Source organism: Camelus ferus, chromosome 25 (assembly GCF_009834535.1).
Source record: "Camelus ferus isolate YT-003-E chromosome 25, BCGSAC_Cfer_1.0, whole genome shotgun sequence".
Taxonomy (NCBI): Eukaryota; Metazoa; Chordata; class Mammalia; order Artiodactyla; family Camelidae; genus Camelus; species Camelus ferus.
The window spans coordinates 6,639,321-6,655,343 of NC_045720.1; the positions used below are offsets into that span (position 1 = coordinate 6,639,321).

General features: G+C 45.3%; 1 long non-coding RNA gene across 1 annotated transcript in view; it reads left to right on the plus strand.

The window, feature by feature from the left end:
• Positions 1-16,023, plus strand: part of LOC116659830 — a 45,443-nt gene that overhangs the window by 24,925 nt on the left and 4,495 nt on the right. Inside the window, exons 3-4 of the long non-coding RNA XR_004315192.1 lie at positions 10,550-10,622; positions 12,758-12,893. This is a non-coding gene — a long non-coding RNA (uncharacterized LOC116659830). The remainder of the gene's footprint in view (positions 1-10,549; positions 10,623-12,757; positions 12,894-16,023) is intronic.

The following is a 16,023-nucleotide window of genomic DNA, read 5'->3' on the forward strand; positions in this document are numbered from 1 at the left end:
CATGTATCTGGGCAGCCCAACCAAAAAGAAAATCATAAAACTAATAGGAGAAAAGGGTCCTAAGGAACAGTCCCAAAAGGCATGAAGAGGTTACGGCTATGGAATATGGTGCGAAGGGGAGATGGAGGGCCAGGCAAAGTCAGGGACCTTGGACAGTCCAGTGTGTAAACTGACCCCAGAACCCAAACAACAGTAAATAAAGGAGCTTAGAAAGCAGGTTTTATCCAGACAGGCGTCTTTGAACCCCAAGGATGCAAGCTGTGGGTGAGGGTGGCAGCACTAGCTTGGGACTGCGGCAGTAAGTAGGCTGATGAGATGAAATGAAGCTGATGGGGGACAAGTGGAGGGCTTCGGGTGGTGGGGGAAGGGCAGGCCTTTTAGGGGATGCTCTAGGCACACCTGAAGGCTGAGACAGAGCGAGTCTTGCGAACAGTCAGGAGAGGAGCATTTCAGGGAGAAGGTGCAGCAGGCACAAACTCTCCCACACAAGGGAATGTTCAAATAATGGAATGGAAGTGAGTTCCGTCATAATAATTAATGCAAAAATTAAAGAGCAGAAATTAAAGAGCTTAGAAGCGAAGGATACTTCACAGTATCCAAGGCGATGGGAAGCAGCTACACTTTTATTCTAAGAGTAATGGAAAGCCACTTTAAATATTAGAGCATTAGCTAAGTGTTACAATATAGTAAGATTTCCAAGGCCCTGCGCTAGTGAGACTGCGCTGGTCATGATGAGATAATGACTCTGCCACTTAAACTCTTCACTAATGGGAGGAGCCAGGCTGAGGTCTGACTCTTAACGTGCTCGTAAACGCCACCCCAGAGGCTTCCAGGGAGCCCTCTCACCCCATCCAGAGCACAAAATATGTGATCAGACACCCAGAGTTCAGTTTCTGGCTCCACCCCTTACTAACTGTGTGATCTTGAGAAAACTGGTTAATCTCTCTTTCCTCATCTGTAAAATGAGGATGATAGTGACAGAATCTCACACCGTGACATGAGGGTTTCGTGAGTTCTCATGTACGCTCACAGCAATGCCTGGCGCATGGTAAGAGCTCTTTAGTGTTAGCTCTTAGTATTGCTGTGATTACATCGGATTTTCAGGTCCAGTAGGTGAGACAAACACACAAGAGGATCTTTGTCCTCAATTCAGAGCTGGGGAGACATGATCTCACTTTGATAAATAAAAAAATACACGCCCTCAGGTTGAAGACACACCATGGAAATAGTTTCTCCGAGATGCTGTCTGGATGTACTGAAAGAGGGGACAGTGCAGGGCCAGGAGACCAGCCCCACGTGATCAGCCGGCAGAGAACTTGGGCTGGGTCAGCAGTGAATCCTCTGAGTTTCTCAGTTTGTGTCAGTTCCTCTGCAGAATCATGGCTTCTCAACCAACCAAGCTTTGGATGTTTTTGGCAAAGGCACCAGTTGAATCACTCTGCGGGTCCACCTGTTTAATATCACATCACTTCTGCAGGCTTTTGGCACAGGGAGGAGCCCCTGCAGCTGCTCTTCTGGAACAGAGGGGGAGTATGCAGGCTTGGGGGCCTCCAGATCTTCTCCCTTGAACCTTGGTTTTCCCATCTGGGAAGTGGGGTAACTTGCTCATCCTGTGAGGATCAAACAATGTGATACACATAAGGTGCCTCATGTATAATGTATGGTCAGAGTATGCCTTTCCTCTTTCCTTTATGTGGCTCGTAGGAAAGTTTCACTCAAGGAAATAGCTGAAGGGGAGACTTCTTTAGTCTCTAGAAGCTTCGACTACGTCCTGAACACCCCATTAAAACTGCTGGGACAGACTCCATGGTCATTAGGAAGGTTCATTTGCTCAAACACATTTATTGATCCCCTACTAGGCAATATGTCCTTCATATATACATATAGTTCCTGCAACAACCTTACTAGATAAATGCTATTATCATCACCATTTTAGATTAGAAAACTGAGGCTCAGACAGAGTAAAATTTCCTGAGATTAGAATTTGATGTGTCTGATTCCAGAGAGTTAGCTTTGAATTAACCGCCATTAGCTTCCATGCACTGCAGCACAGGGCTCTCCATCACTTTTGTAATTACTTCCAGCAGCACTTCACCTTCCCAGGGAGTTGGTTTCTCTCCCTGTATCAGATCCACTGCTACAGTATGACGTTTAGTGACTCACGGAAAAAGAAGGACACCACCTAGAAGGAAGTTGGTCCAGAAGCAGCACATGACTTAGGAGAAGTTCCCCACTCACCCCAGCACCCACAGAAGGTAAGGCTGTCAGATGTCCGGAAGAACAACATTGCACACGCGGTTAAATCGTATCCGCTAACCCTAAGGGTGAGGGGAGCCTCTGGTGTCAGGGGATTCAGAAGAGGGTCAGGGAAGGCTTTGCTTGTGCCTGGGGGCCCGGCATCCCTCATTGCTTTGAACTCAGTCCAGGATGGGGATACCAGGAGAGAAAACACAGAAGCTGAAGGGAAAGCAGGACGAGGAGGTGTGGCCCCAGCCCTTTCACAGGTTGTCACTCTTCATGAAAGATCTTGTCTATGTTTTTAAAAATGCTGAAAAAGGCTTCTGACATTTAAGTTCCCAAACTCAAGCTACAGCTTATTCATGTCAAGAATAGTAATTATCATAGATTTCGTATTGGCTGCATTTTCCAAGGGCAGGGTTCTGCCGCAGTTCCAACTGAGCCTTCCATGTCATTGCACCTCCCAGCACATCCAGGTCCTACCTTGGGTTTCCTTGGATATGTGACTGCCTGAAAAAGGATGTTGTAAAAAGATGGTTTGATTATCCACACAAGACAGCTTAGATGGGGCTGAGTGAAGTCTCAGGGTGTGGTCTGGAGTCCTGCTGAAAAATCTCATTTCACCCTCACAATTACCATTAAGACTGATGATATGATTATTTTGGTTTTTAGGATTAGGAAACTGAAGCTAAGAGAAGTAATATCATCTAGATAAAATGATACAGCTTACCAGGAGCAGGGTAGGACTTGAATTCAAGTTCTTGTGATACATAGGCCCAAACCCTCAATGTTTTCATTAAGCTCCCTCCCTGTGAGGCCAAGCCATGGAGCTGGAGCCAGCTGGACACAGCACTTGAACTGAAATGAATGACTTTGAACTTGAATTGAGTAAGTGGAGTGAGACTTGGCTGAGCTTAAAATAATTCCCGGATTTGTAGTTTGACATTCAGTAGCTCTTCATCTTATTGTATTTGCTGTTAGTCATAAATTAATCAAACATGAGATGTGGTATCTACAGAGTTAAAAGCCAACATTCCTTTCTTATTTCCTTTTTTGGGTCCAACAAAATTACTATTTTACCCAAAGGAATGTAGTCAATCATGTCCAGAGGTGTTGACTTTAGAGGTCCTTATCTTACTATGAAACAACAAATAATCTCTGTTTGGGCACACATTTATCATGGCAACTAAATCTAAATAAAACTAAATAAAACTTAACTTCCTTTAGACTTTATCAGGCATCATATCACTACTTTCATGGTTAAGAATGCTTTTCAGCTATTTCCAACGTTAAAGGAATAAATATTTGGATTTTTTTCTAATTGTTTTCATTTGATCCACCATGATGGGACAAGCGAGCTTCTTTCATTATACCTTGGCTGTGGCATCACCCCCTAGACTGCTGTAACTTTCAGGACACATTGTAGGGGAGAAGGGAGAAGCCAGCACAGGTAGACTTAATGTTCCGGACACAGCTTAATATGGGGTTGGTCAGGGAATTTGTGGTCCTTACAGCAATGGCTCAGGAAGGCATGAGGACTTCCCAGGGAGAAGGTTGGGTGTAGTGGACCTGATCTGGCAGCGGAGACCCTGGCAGCTGGGAATCCATGTTCTGAGCAAGGCAGGGAGGAGCATCATGGCTCTTGATGGAGAACACAGGCCTGTGTTGGGAGGTACAGAGATTAGAGGGGCAAGAAGCAAAGAAAACAGAGAGTTATGTTGGAAACTAACTCACAAGAGCCTAGGGAAATGTTCAGGTGATCGTGTTTTGGTGCAGAGACACACTATGGCTCAAGCCAAAGCCAGCAGCTCCGGTGGAAGGATAGTTATCTAATTCTAGCATCTGTCTGCTGGAGACCTGGGGATCACTGCTGTCTTGTATACACTTCATTCAGTATTGGCTCAAGGACCAGCTGGGGCAGTGTCTGCGGGGGAACTGCCTTGACCACCTCTAGCTGGGTGGGAATGAGGAAGAGAGGAACTGACAACATCTAAGTGACTGACAAGATCTGAGTTTCTGCACTTGACTCATTTCAGTGTGTTTTGCTCCCCCCAGTTTGATGGCACCATCACTTTGAAAATCAGTCCAGTCACATGAGTAGTGGGTCCAGATACCTTAGTCATGTCATGGACCAAATTACTCATCCTGTGAGGATCAAACAACATGATACACATTGGGTGCCTCATGTATAATGTGCTTAAAGAGGGGGCAGTGCGGGGCCAGGAGACCAGCCCCAGCTGCATCTCTCCAGTCTCTGCCTGCATCTTTGTGTGTGTGTGTATCCGTGCGTCCTCGCCTCTTCTTATCGGGAGACCAGTCATTGGAATTAGAGCCCACCTTAACCCAGTATTATATCTCTTAACCTGATTATATATGCATAGACCCAATTTCCAAATAAAGCCACATTCTGAGGTCTCAGATAGACAAGGATTGGGGTGGGGTGGGGACCAGTATTGAACTCACTACACTCAGGATGGACAGATCTGACCCCTATGATTTGGACTGCAGTAAAGTCAGCCAGGACCCCTCCGCATCTCCCTTTCCTCTGTGGAGTTTCTGGGCTCTGAACAACGCTGACACTTAATGTTGGGAGGCTCTTGCTTTCTGTTTCCACCCTGCTGGGTGCATTCTCATCTCTGTCTCCCATTTGGCAGATCCTAAACTTTAAAACCCTACACTTTCTCCTACTGAGTCATCTTCCTGCTGAAAACTCTTGGGGACCCCCCAGTCCAGCTGTAGTTCTCAAACTGGAGCAACAAGAGGATGATGTGGGCCAGGGTACATGAAGTTTAAGAAAAAGAAGGCAAATCTTACCGCGTTGTAAATTTTTCTGAGAGATCTTGGTGGAAAACCAATTTTAATTAAAAGAAATGTAGTTATGTTGAAGAAATCCATGCTCAATGTATACGGCTTTTTAAGAATAAACACAAGAGATTTCAAATACATTACATACATTTCAAGCTTGTGTTGAACTGCTTGGGTTGCTTCTCTCTGGAGATTCTCAAACGTGATTGTGTGGCTCTAACCTGGGGCACGTTAGTGGGAGGGGGAAAGATTCTAGCCCCTTGGCTTTTTGGACAAGACCGTCTTTGATGTGGCCCTGCTTGCTGGTCTAGCTGGTCTACCCCTTTTCTATCCATCACCCACTCAGTGCTCTACATCCTGCGACACGAGCCTCCTTAAGAAACCCACACTCCTTCAAGCCTCTGTGTCCCTGCATACACTGTACCTGCTGTCTGAATACCCTTTGTTCATCTTATCAAGACTTCTAGATTTCCAGGAAACTTCCTGGATTCTTCTAGATAGAATTAAGCTCCCTTCTGTTGTGACCCTCCTGTGCTGGCCTGTGACCTTCAAGCACACGTAGCCCTTTGCTGTTGTCCTGTCGATTTCCCTCAAGGACTGTGAACAATGTGGGGCAGTAAACACACTTTTGTCATCATAATTTCCCCAGCATCTGACAGATGGCCTTGAGTAGGCTTTGCTCTCCATGTCTTAGTACGTACTGAATGAAAGAATGCATAACGGGTCAATGAATGAATCGAGACCTCCACTGGAGTACACAGGCATTTCCATTAAGATTCCTGTATGTTTCTGCTGTAACATGTTATCACAGACTTAGTGGCTTAAAACCACACACACTGATTCTCTTACAGTTCTGTAGGTAAGTCTGAAAGGGGTCTCTCTGGGCTAAGAATCAAGGTGTCAGGAGGGCTGCCTTCCTTGGAGGCTCTGGGGAGAACTCATTTCCTTGTCCTCTCCAGGTTCTAGAGAATGCCTGCATCCTTGACTGATGGTTCCTTCCTCCATCTTCAAAGCCAGCAGCATAGCATCATTAAATCTCTCCCCCGACTCTCTTGCCTCCCTTCCATTAATAAGAGCCCTTGTGATTCAGGACAACTTACTCATCCCAGTCGTATCTGCAAAGTCCCTTTTGTCATGTAAGGTTATATATTCACAGGTTCTGGGACTAAAGACCCAAACGTTTTCTGGGAGACGTAGGGTATTAGGAGCTGGACATCTATGGGGGTGCAGTTCTTTATTCTGCCTGCCACAATGCCCAGAGCCCAAAGTCCCCAGCCAATGACACAAAAGGGGCCAGTCTGCCTCCTCCTGGGCAAAGGAGCTTCAACAGTATTATCACGAGACCTTCACAAGGGCTGGGCTTGGAGTCTCACCCCTGAACCTGTAACTATGCTAAGACATCCTTCCTAGGCTCCTCTAACTGCCCAAATAAATGAGTCCCTTGGAAATGCCTTGAATCTGCTCACCAAATGTGCAGGTCAATGAGTTGCCAGCTAGAATAGCTCTTAAGGTGAGAGAACAAAATGTGCAAAGGCGGAATTCAACTTGGAAGATGATTCTGACATTAGCTCATTAGCTCAGCAGCCACGCCCTTCCAAGGCAGAGAGGGTGGGGTGTGTGCAGGGGCCCAGGAAAGGCCCAGGAGGCACGAGTTCTCGCCATGCTTACTTCTTCCTGATGCTCCTTCTTTACTTGGTGCAGAAACGAGCCTCTGAAGGATGAAGCCTTGGGGTGGCAGTAGGGGTGAGGAGTGGGAAGGGCGGAGGGTGCTGGGCGAGTGGAGTTGGGGAATCATACTCCTTTCTTCTCCCAAATGTGTGCTGGACACCAGCCACGAGCCAGGCACAGTGTTTGGAACTCAGGAACAGACAAGGTGCCCGGAGAACCTACAACGGCAGATGAACATAGGGGTGGCATTGAGATGGGGTGGCTGGAGAGGGGAAGGCTGAACAGTGGAGGACAGAAGTAGCGGCTCCCAGGTTCCAAGCTGGACCGCTGGTGTGGCCGTAGCACTTTGAGGCAGGACCACGTGATGTGACATGAGCTGGTACTGGTGTCTGGAGGCAACCAAGGAGTCCAGCCGCAGCCGCAGCTTCTAAAATCTCTCCCCAGTCGTCAGCATTTTCTGGCTACTGACCTGCAGGGTGTTGATGGACAGCTGGTAGACTCCGATCAGCCCCCCTCACCTAGTGTCATGTCTGAAGTTGGTGCCTGTACTTACATTGAAGTGAGGACTGAAGGAGAGAAACATATAAAGGGCCACAGTTGCTACATGCACCCACCTTGCCAACCCAGGGACCACATCCATGGGGCTGCTGGGACATGGGGCCTTCCCCAGCCTTTGTTCTCATCCCAGGGACATCCATTAAATGTCCCTTCCTTAGAGTAACTATCTGAGCCACACTATTCATGTAGCCCGCCTGCACCATTTAGTCTCCATCCTAGAACTGCGGGCAAGACCTTCAGAGCCCACTTCAGGCTTGAGATTCCTTTTCTCTGTCCGTTGGGCTTTGTCTGGGTCCCTGTGTGTGTCCTTGTCTATGAGGACAAGGACTTTGTCCACTGCTGGGGCCCCATTGTGTAGGGCTCTGTAAACATGCGCTGCATGAATAAACCCATTCATGCTTGATGTATTTTCAAGTGTGTTTCTTCTGTTTCATAAGAGGTTTCTGTCAAAGATGCCAAATCTAGAAATACTTGGTTGAAGCCAGGCTGAGCATTAGGGTCAATAGGAGCAGTGGCAAAGCAAAGTCCTTGGGGTCCGAGGTCAGAGAACCCAGGTGGGAATTTGGCCTCCACGCCTACCTGGATGATGAGCTCCTTGAGCACAGAGACTGTTTCCAGTGCCTACAGCAGGGGCGAGTGTGGAGAGTTTGAAGAATGTAGACTTGCACCTTGTCCCTTTGCACTGTTCCCACTTCTGCTAGAGTGTCTCCTCCGTGGACTAGAGGAAGTCTAGCTGCTTGTGTGTGATCCCATTGCCTGCCTTCCTTGCGTTCTTATTAATTTTTAGGAAAACAAATGCATCTACTGTGATTCCAACATTATTGTGTTATTTAGTGCCCTTCTTTCCACCCCAAGAGAAGGGTGATGACTTAGCACTTTGATACACTCCGAGTTATTTCGACCAAGTGGATGGTGAAATGTCCCTGCTCCCTGGAGTTTTCCATTCTAGCAAAAAAGCCCAGGGCTGCAGCAGCTTGTAAATCCTCCCACAGTCTTTTGACTTTGCAGAGATGGGCCCCTGCTAACAAACTGACCCATCAGACTGATGTCCTCCTTCCCTATTAGTGAGCAGGACTCTCTAGCCCAGTCTCACTTCTAATTGGTTACTTTCTGGGGCAGAAAGCTGAGCGTGGCACAATTAAAGTGCCTGTTTGTTTATGCCCATTTGCCTATGATAGAAAAGCCGCTCATTTTCCAACAAAAAAGCTGGTGGTTTCTATTGGTCTCTCTTCAAAACCAATTTTCCTCCTTCTTCTCCTTGGTCTTCCTCCTCGCCTCCCTCCTGGGGTCTAATCCTTGCTCTTCCAAATGCTTCTTGAGTGACTTTGTTTAAGTTATTTAACCTGCTTGTGTTAAATTTCCTTCCATCTAAAACAACAGTCCCTACTTAGAATTCTATTTTTAATACCAAGTGAGAAAATGCCTGTGACATCCTTGACAGCTCAGTATGTAATAACTGAGAACCACTCCTCTTTCTCATCCTTTCATTCACCCCCTTTCTCCGTCCTCTTCTTCTCTCTTTGTTATGCACTCTTTCTGTTACATGCATCATTCCTCACTTTTGACCTTCTTTTTTATCTCCCCTTTGTAACCCACCTCTAGTGATTATTTAATAATCAGTCTGATCAGAAGTTGCATTACCATTCGTCTAAAATGTCTGATCAAGTTCCAGGGTCCTTTGAACTAGTGAGCATCAATAAAGGGTTAGCCCATAAGAGCACTGATATTTATGGCCTGCTCCAGCAGCCACTGGATGGCAGAAATAATCACAAAGGGGTTTATGTTTCTCTGATCAAGATGTGGAAGCATCAAAGAAAAAACCTCTTAATCTAGGGTAGGATTTTTCTAGGGACAAAGCAAGTAAGAAATACGGCTGTAACACTAGGACTCGCATCCTCTCTCTTCAGAATTGAGCAGGGGCTCATAAATTGCTTTCCCAGTGTCTTCAGGCCAGCTGTGAGCTGTGTTTGCTGACTCTCTGAATCATTGGCCAGCATGTCGGCACCTGGTTAACTGTGGAAACATTTCCATTGTCTGTTTGGGAGAGAAATTTGGTTTTCTGAAGGAAGATACTATTTGGCAAATCAGAGTTTCCTGTCAAGAGATGGCTGCCCTTCTACTCCCTAAATGCTTCCTCAGAGGGCATTATGGCATTCCGTCAGCTTGCAGCGTTGTTTGTTAAAATTTCCTCAATTTGAGGAAGCAGAGAAATTTTTCAGAGTGATTATTTTTTCATTTGTATGCCAAAAGGCCCGTTTTTAAAAAATTATTCTCCCAATCCTGAGTGTCTCTATGTAGCTATGTAGGCAATAAGAATACTTGTAAGTGGAATATTCACACCCCTGTAAGTGCAACACCAATACTTATTGGTCACGGAACAATTACAAGTATGCGAAGTTGTAAGAAGTTTAGTCCTGCCCTGTCTTGGGCCTGACACAGTGCTGGCCTCACTGCATACACGGTCTGTTTAACCCTGCACAGTAATTCTGCAAAGCTGAGTTTCCAGTTCCCATTTGCGCAAGTGGAAACCAGGGCAGTGAAAAGGTACAAGGTGTCGGTGCAAACGGAGGAAGGCGGGGTGGACTTTGTTAACGTAGCAAGGGTGGGGCAACGAAAGTGAGTGGACCTGGCCCCTCAGGACGTGGGTCCTGGGAACATCCCCGCCTGCCGCGGGGCCTCAGACAGGACATTTCATCTCTCGCGCTTCAGCGTGGTCACCAAGGTGTGCAAGTGGGGATGCTGGTCCCGGTCCTGCCAGCCACACCAGTTTGGGGTGAATACCAGGTAAAACAGCAAGACAGAAAACCAATTTATTCTGTATGTAAAGCAAAGAGAAGCTTCGGTATGTAGTTACTATTATGTTATGAATGGAAATGGCATCTGAGGGAAAGGAACTGACATTAATGGAGCTTTACAATGACTTGGCAGGATTTCAAACGCTTTCCCTTGTGTTGTCTCATACGAACCTCACAGAAAGCCAAGTTGATTTATTACTTACTTGACATATACGGAACCCCTCTAAGGGTGTGGAGTTAAAGTAACTTGCTCAGTGATACACAGTAAATAAACAACAAATGTGCAGTCTTGTAATAGGGGAGAACAGACCTGACTCCATAGTGGGTCTGTTTCTTTTAACCATTGTATTCTGTTGCTTTTGCTAAAAGTTAATCACTAAAGGGAAGTTGCCCATACGCTTAAATTACACACACTGGCCCATCTCCAGGAACCCTGGCTCCCACGTAATGAGCGTTAAGCTAAAATACTTTTGTTTTGCTCACAGGCCCACCTGTGAATGACTGCAGGAGGGAAGAAATGAACACATCCTCTCCAGAGACTGACCGGAACCAGTCTTAGTAAGTAACCAGTTGACTTTATTCTCCCCCTACCATTCCTTTTAATATAAAAGAAGCCTGAATGCTAACTCAGGTAAGATGGATCTTTAGGACACTAGTCCACCATCTTCTCAAGCTGCTGTCTTTCCCAATAAAGTCGCTGTTCCTTGCCCCAACAATTCATCTCTCAATTTATTGGCCTATTGTGGGATGAGCAGTACAAACATAGGCCTAGTAACAGTCTGAACCTCTCTTTCCAACAACAGAAGCTGTTTTTTCTATTATATCATCCTGACAAAGCTGAATAAATGCTTCTCCTCTTCTTAAAAAAGGAAAAAAAGAAAGAAACAAGAATAATCTCAAATAAACCGCCTAACTGTACACCTAAAGGAACTGGAAAAAGAAGATATAAGTCCCAGTTAGTAAAAAGAAAGAAATCATAAAGATCAAAGCAGAAATAAATGAAATAGGGCTAAAAAAATTGAAAAGATCAATGAAACTAAGAGCTGGTTCTTTGAAAACATAAACAAAATTGATAAACCTTTAGCCAGACTCATCCAGAAAAAAAGTGAGGGAGGGCCTAAATCAATACAATCAGAAATGAAGAAGGAAAAGGTACAGCTGACACGACAGAAATGCAAAGGATCATAAGAGATTTCTGCGAACAATTATACACTTATAAAATGAACAACCTAGAAGAAATGGACAAATTTCTAGAGATGTACAATCTTTCAAGACTGAACCAGGAAGAAATACAAAGTATGAACAGGCGAATTACCAATAATAAAATTGAAGCAGTCATCAAAACACTCCCAGCAAACAGAAGTCCAGGACCAAATGGCTTCACAGTTTTATCCTAATTGGTGTCTCCCAAATTGCAATTCCCAAAACCCCAAATAAAGTTATTGGTTCTTTGCAGGCTACAGACTGATAAGTGTTGAACATAAGATTTATCTGCACTTCAGTTTCCTCGTCTGAAAGTGACCTCAAATGTCTGCTATGTGTAAAGCACACATCGCTGTCCCTGACTGTAGCAGGTCTTCGACTGGTGTGGGTTCCTCCTTCCCTTGCGCTGCCCCCGTGGTGGAGGAAGTCTCTTTGTGGGATTCTGGGGAGCTGGATCTTACATAATTATTTTTCCAGGTGAAGCCCTCAAGCTAATGGATGACTTCCCGCACCTTCTTTTATGATGAAGTGACAAAGATTTTTCTGATTGCTTTGTTTTTCCTTTTTATAAAGTAGCCAAGATAATAAACCTCATGCAATCCTGGCTCTGCAATACATTTTCATGCTAATTAATAGCAGCCTCAATGGGGTGAGTTTTTTAGGAAAATAAATTACGTATATTCAGGTGTCTGATTTTTACCGCCATTAAACTTAACTACCCTGTTTGTGTCTCTTTATTGCTCTTCTTTTATAAAGACCATAAAAAAGAAGCTACAATACTTCAGCCAGGGGCCAGGGAGGAAGCCGCCTTTTCATATTTCTAATAGCTTCAAATAAAATATGTTCAAGCACTCCCAGCCATCTGGCTACAGAAGGTTGTTTAGAGGGCCCCCCTTCCCCACCCCTGATTTTTATAAGCATCAATTCTGTTTTCCAATTCCTTGGCTGGATTAAATATATGTACTGCTCAGCCCTTTGGGTGATAAATGTGTTGATTGTGACCATTTCCTCTTTCCAGTTTCCAATTAACATGATTGGTATGGAATCTACAGAGACAGCTTAGGTCTTGAAACCTTCCTGTTGCAGTTCAGTAGCTGAGTCAGCACAGATTCCAACATCCCCTCCCCATCTTTGATTGTTTCCCTACTCACACACCTTTTGGAGTGTTTAACAATAGCTCAATATTATTTCCATCCATCTGGGAAAAAAAGAAAACCTGGATTTAAAATCTGCAGATGCAACTTGTCATTTTTCTTTAAAACATTCCATTGAATACAAGTAATTTTCTATAACATTTTCATACTATGGGCAGCTTCATATTTGCATGGGGAACAGACTGAGCTTCTAATCAGGCAGTATTACAAGTGATTGTGATGCTTTTCACAAATGCAAAGTGACATGGGAAAGGTAGAGAGTCATAAAGAAATGAGGATGGCTCCAGGGTGCTCATGAAGAACTGATTGCCTCTAACACCTGCATTATTCTAACAGCCCACATCCAAATCCCAAGATAAGGGTGGAAGATCTAAACAGAGGCTGACACTCCTCCTCTTTCCCTGCCTTCTTGTCATCCTCATCATCTTCCATCATCATCTTAGCACCAGTGGGAACTGTGGAAGGAATCCAGGTACGAGTCTGTGGGACCAAGCTTGACTGTTCTTGCCTCTGCTGCTTATAACCTTATTATTTTAGGTGGAATTACTTCTGTCCTTTAGTTCTAATTCCAGCATCTACAAAGAGAGAAAAAACCATAATACCCATCTCTCCTAGGTATGTTGTGAAATAATACGAGTGAAACAGCTAGCACAAAGCTGGTACACGTGTTGTTATCCAGTAACACAACAGCTAATTGCTGAGACTCTGGATCCAGAATGCTTGGGTTCAGATCTTGGCTTTGCCTCTTCCTGGCTGGATTGCCTTGGAAAAATTACTTAAACTCCACCTATGAAATGAGAATCATAATCATAGAACATATTTTATTGTTGTGAGATAAAATGAGGTAAAATGTGCCGAGGGTGTCAGCTGTGCGGTGTGATGTAAGTGTAATTATCATCTAAAACATTGTCAGTCACCTACTGTGACTTCCTTCGGTCAGCATTTGCGGGACATCTGGTCTATGCCAAGCACTCCTCTAAGCACCTGCTGTGGACCAAGGATGAATCACAGCCTTCTGTTTCAGCTCAGGCGTTGGACTCACAGGGCAGTCTTCTGTGTGTTTGCTCTCTGACCAGATTAACTCCCCTGTCATGAGTCCTCATTGAAACCAGCATGTCTACTTTCAGCATGTGTCACTGTTAGAACTTTCCATGGTGTGAGCTAATTCGGTTACTCTTCCATCTACTAAACCCTGTATGCCCCGTGAGAGCAGGAACCGTGTCTGTTTTGGCTCAGTCACTGTTCAGTGCCGGGCTTGGTTGCATGCCAAGAGTTCAATCAATATTTATTGACTATGGAATGGAGGTAAAGTCCCCCTTTTGAGGACTTTGTATTTTGGCAGAGTTGTCAAACTTGGCAAATTCTGTGCTAAAGTTATATGTTAGTAAGGGCTGTAGAAACTCAAATGGTGAAGAACTCTATCCTTGGAATTGAGAAAATCTTCCTAGACCTTCCCAGGGTTTTGAAGGGTGAGTAGGAGTTCTTCAGGCTAAAAAGGGGAAAGGAGGCATTTCAGGCTGATAGAAGAGTATGTACTAAGGTATAAAGAAATGAAAGTGTGTTGGGGATTGATGGCTTGGCCAAAGCTCAGGCAGCATGGTAGGAGGGTCAGGAGACGAAGTCTAACATCGGCACTCTTGTCTCTTGAGCACATAGTTCAGTGCCTTGCATGTGTTTGCTGCTCAGTGAATATGTTTTCACTGAATGTTGAATGAAAGGGCCAGTGCTTATAGTTAAGGAGAATACGAAGTACTTGGCTGTGAATAAATAGACACAGTTGTTGCTGTATTATTTAAAGACACAGGTCCTGACTGCAGTAAATGACCAAATGGAACAAATATGGTTTACATTAGAGAGATGTGTACTTTTAGCTCCTAAGAAGTCTAAGTATAAACAGCATAGGGTTGGTAAAGCAGCTCCGTGGCACTGGGGACCTGGGTTCCTTTTATCTTCTTGTTCTGCCATCTCAATACCGCTTCCATTTCTGGGTCCATGGCGGCTGCTTCAGCTGTCATCAGGCTGCCACCCACGTGGGCCAGCGGATTGGGGGAGGGAACAAGGAGGCTGCTACCTTTTTTCAGCTTCTCCTCCCAGTGGCCAGAAACTTGCTGCAGGAGAGCGGGGGTGGGGAATAAAGTCTTGAACTGTGTGATGGTTAATTTTATGTATCAAGTTGCCCGGGACACGCAGATGCCTGCATATCTAATTAAATATTTATTTCCAGGTGTTTCAGATAAGGTGTTTCAGGAAGAGGTTAGCATTTGACTGGTGAGCTGAGTACAGCAGATGGCCCCTCCCAGTGTGCGTGGTTAGCATCCAGTCCGCTGAGGACCGGAATAGAGCAAAATGGTGACAGGAGATTAGATACGTTCTCTCTCTTTGCCCGGCTGGTTAAGCCGAGGCTTTGATCTTCTCCTGCCCTCTATGCTGCAGGTCTTTGGAACCAGTTTGGAATCCACACCATCACTAGTCTGGCTCCCAAGCCTTCAAACTACACCACCAGCTTTCCTGGGTCTCCAGTTTGCAGATGCAGATCATGGGACTCAGTATAATTCCATGAGCCAGTATCTTATGATGAATCTCTTTCTAATATCTCTCTCTATATATATCTGTATGTTTCTATCACCTACCTACCTACCTACCTACCTATCTTTCTATCTATCATTCCCTATTGGTTTTGTTTCTCTGAGGAATCCTGACATTATAAGCTAAGGGACCACATGCCCAGCTGAGATATTAACTACTATAGAGGAAGTAAAAACAAGCATGAGGGTGGTGCTTGGACAGCTCTGCTTCAGTTGGTTTCTATGCATGGTCAGCCTGCTGAAACAGGAGTCATCGGAAAATTTATAAATATGAAACTGGAGACAGCAGGGCTCCTGGAAGACTTTGATTTAACTTGCATCCTTCCCCAACTGTGCAGCTGGACTTCAGCAAAAAAGAGAACTTCCTAGAAGAAAGGGCCAGTGCAGCTTACACCTGCTCACGTGAGAAGACACTCTGATGTGCAGACACCAGTTACGGGAGGTGTTGGGGTCATTTAGTGCTATTAAAACACAAAGCCTTAGAGCGAGCATTTCCCTTATGAATTTGAATTCCTCCTTTTGTATTATGAACGTGCTTTACAGCGTAGGAGGGGGATGGGCAGGCTTACAATCAGCACGATTTAGGGGCCATGGCGACATGGGGCTCACAGTCTGCCTTGCCTGTGACAGAGCCTCAGAGCGGGCTATGCTTAGGAATGCTCTCTATAATTGATGTCGCACTGGGGTTAGGGGAGGTTGGGAACTACAGAAAAATTAAAGAAATGCGGGGTCTGGGAAGGAGGGAAATTCACCGAACTTTGCCTAAGAGTGCATGCCAGATACTGATTCTCTGTCAAGCATCCTACAGGTAGCTCAACAGAAGGATAACCTAATGCAGAGAACTAATTAAAGAAAAGGCAGAAACCAGGGGCAGGTGAGGCGACTGGAGACTGATGACTACAGGAAGCTGCTTCCACTCCGAGGGCTCAGGAACCAAAGGAGGCGATGAACATAAGCCCTTAGCTGGCACTGCCCTGGGAGCCGGCACTGCCCCGGGAGCCAGCAAGAGGAGCCTCC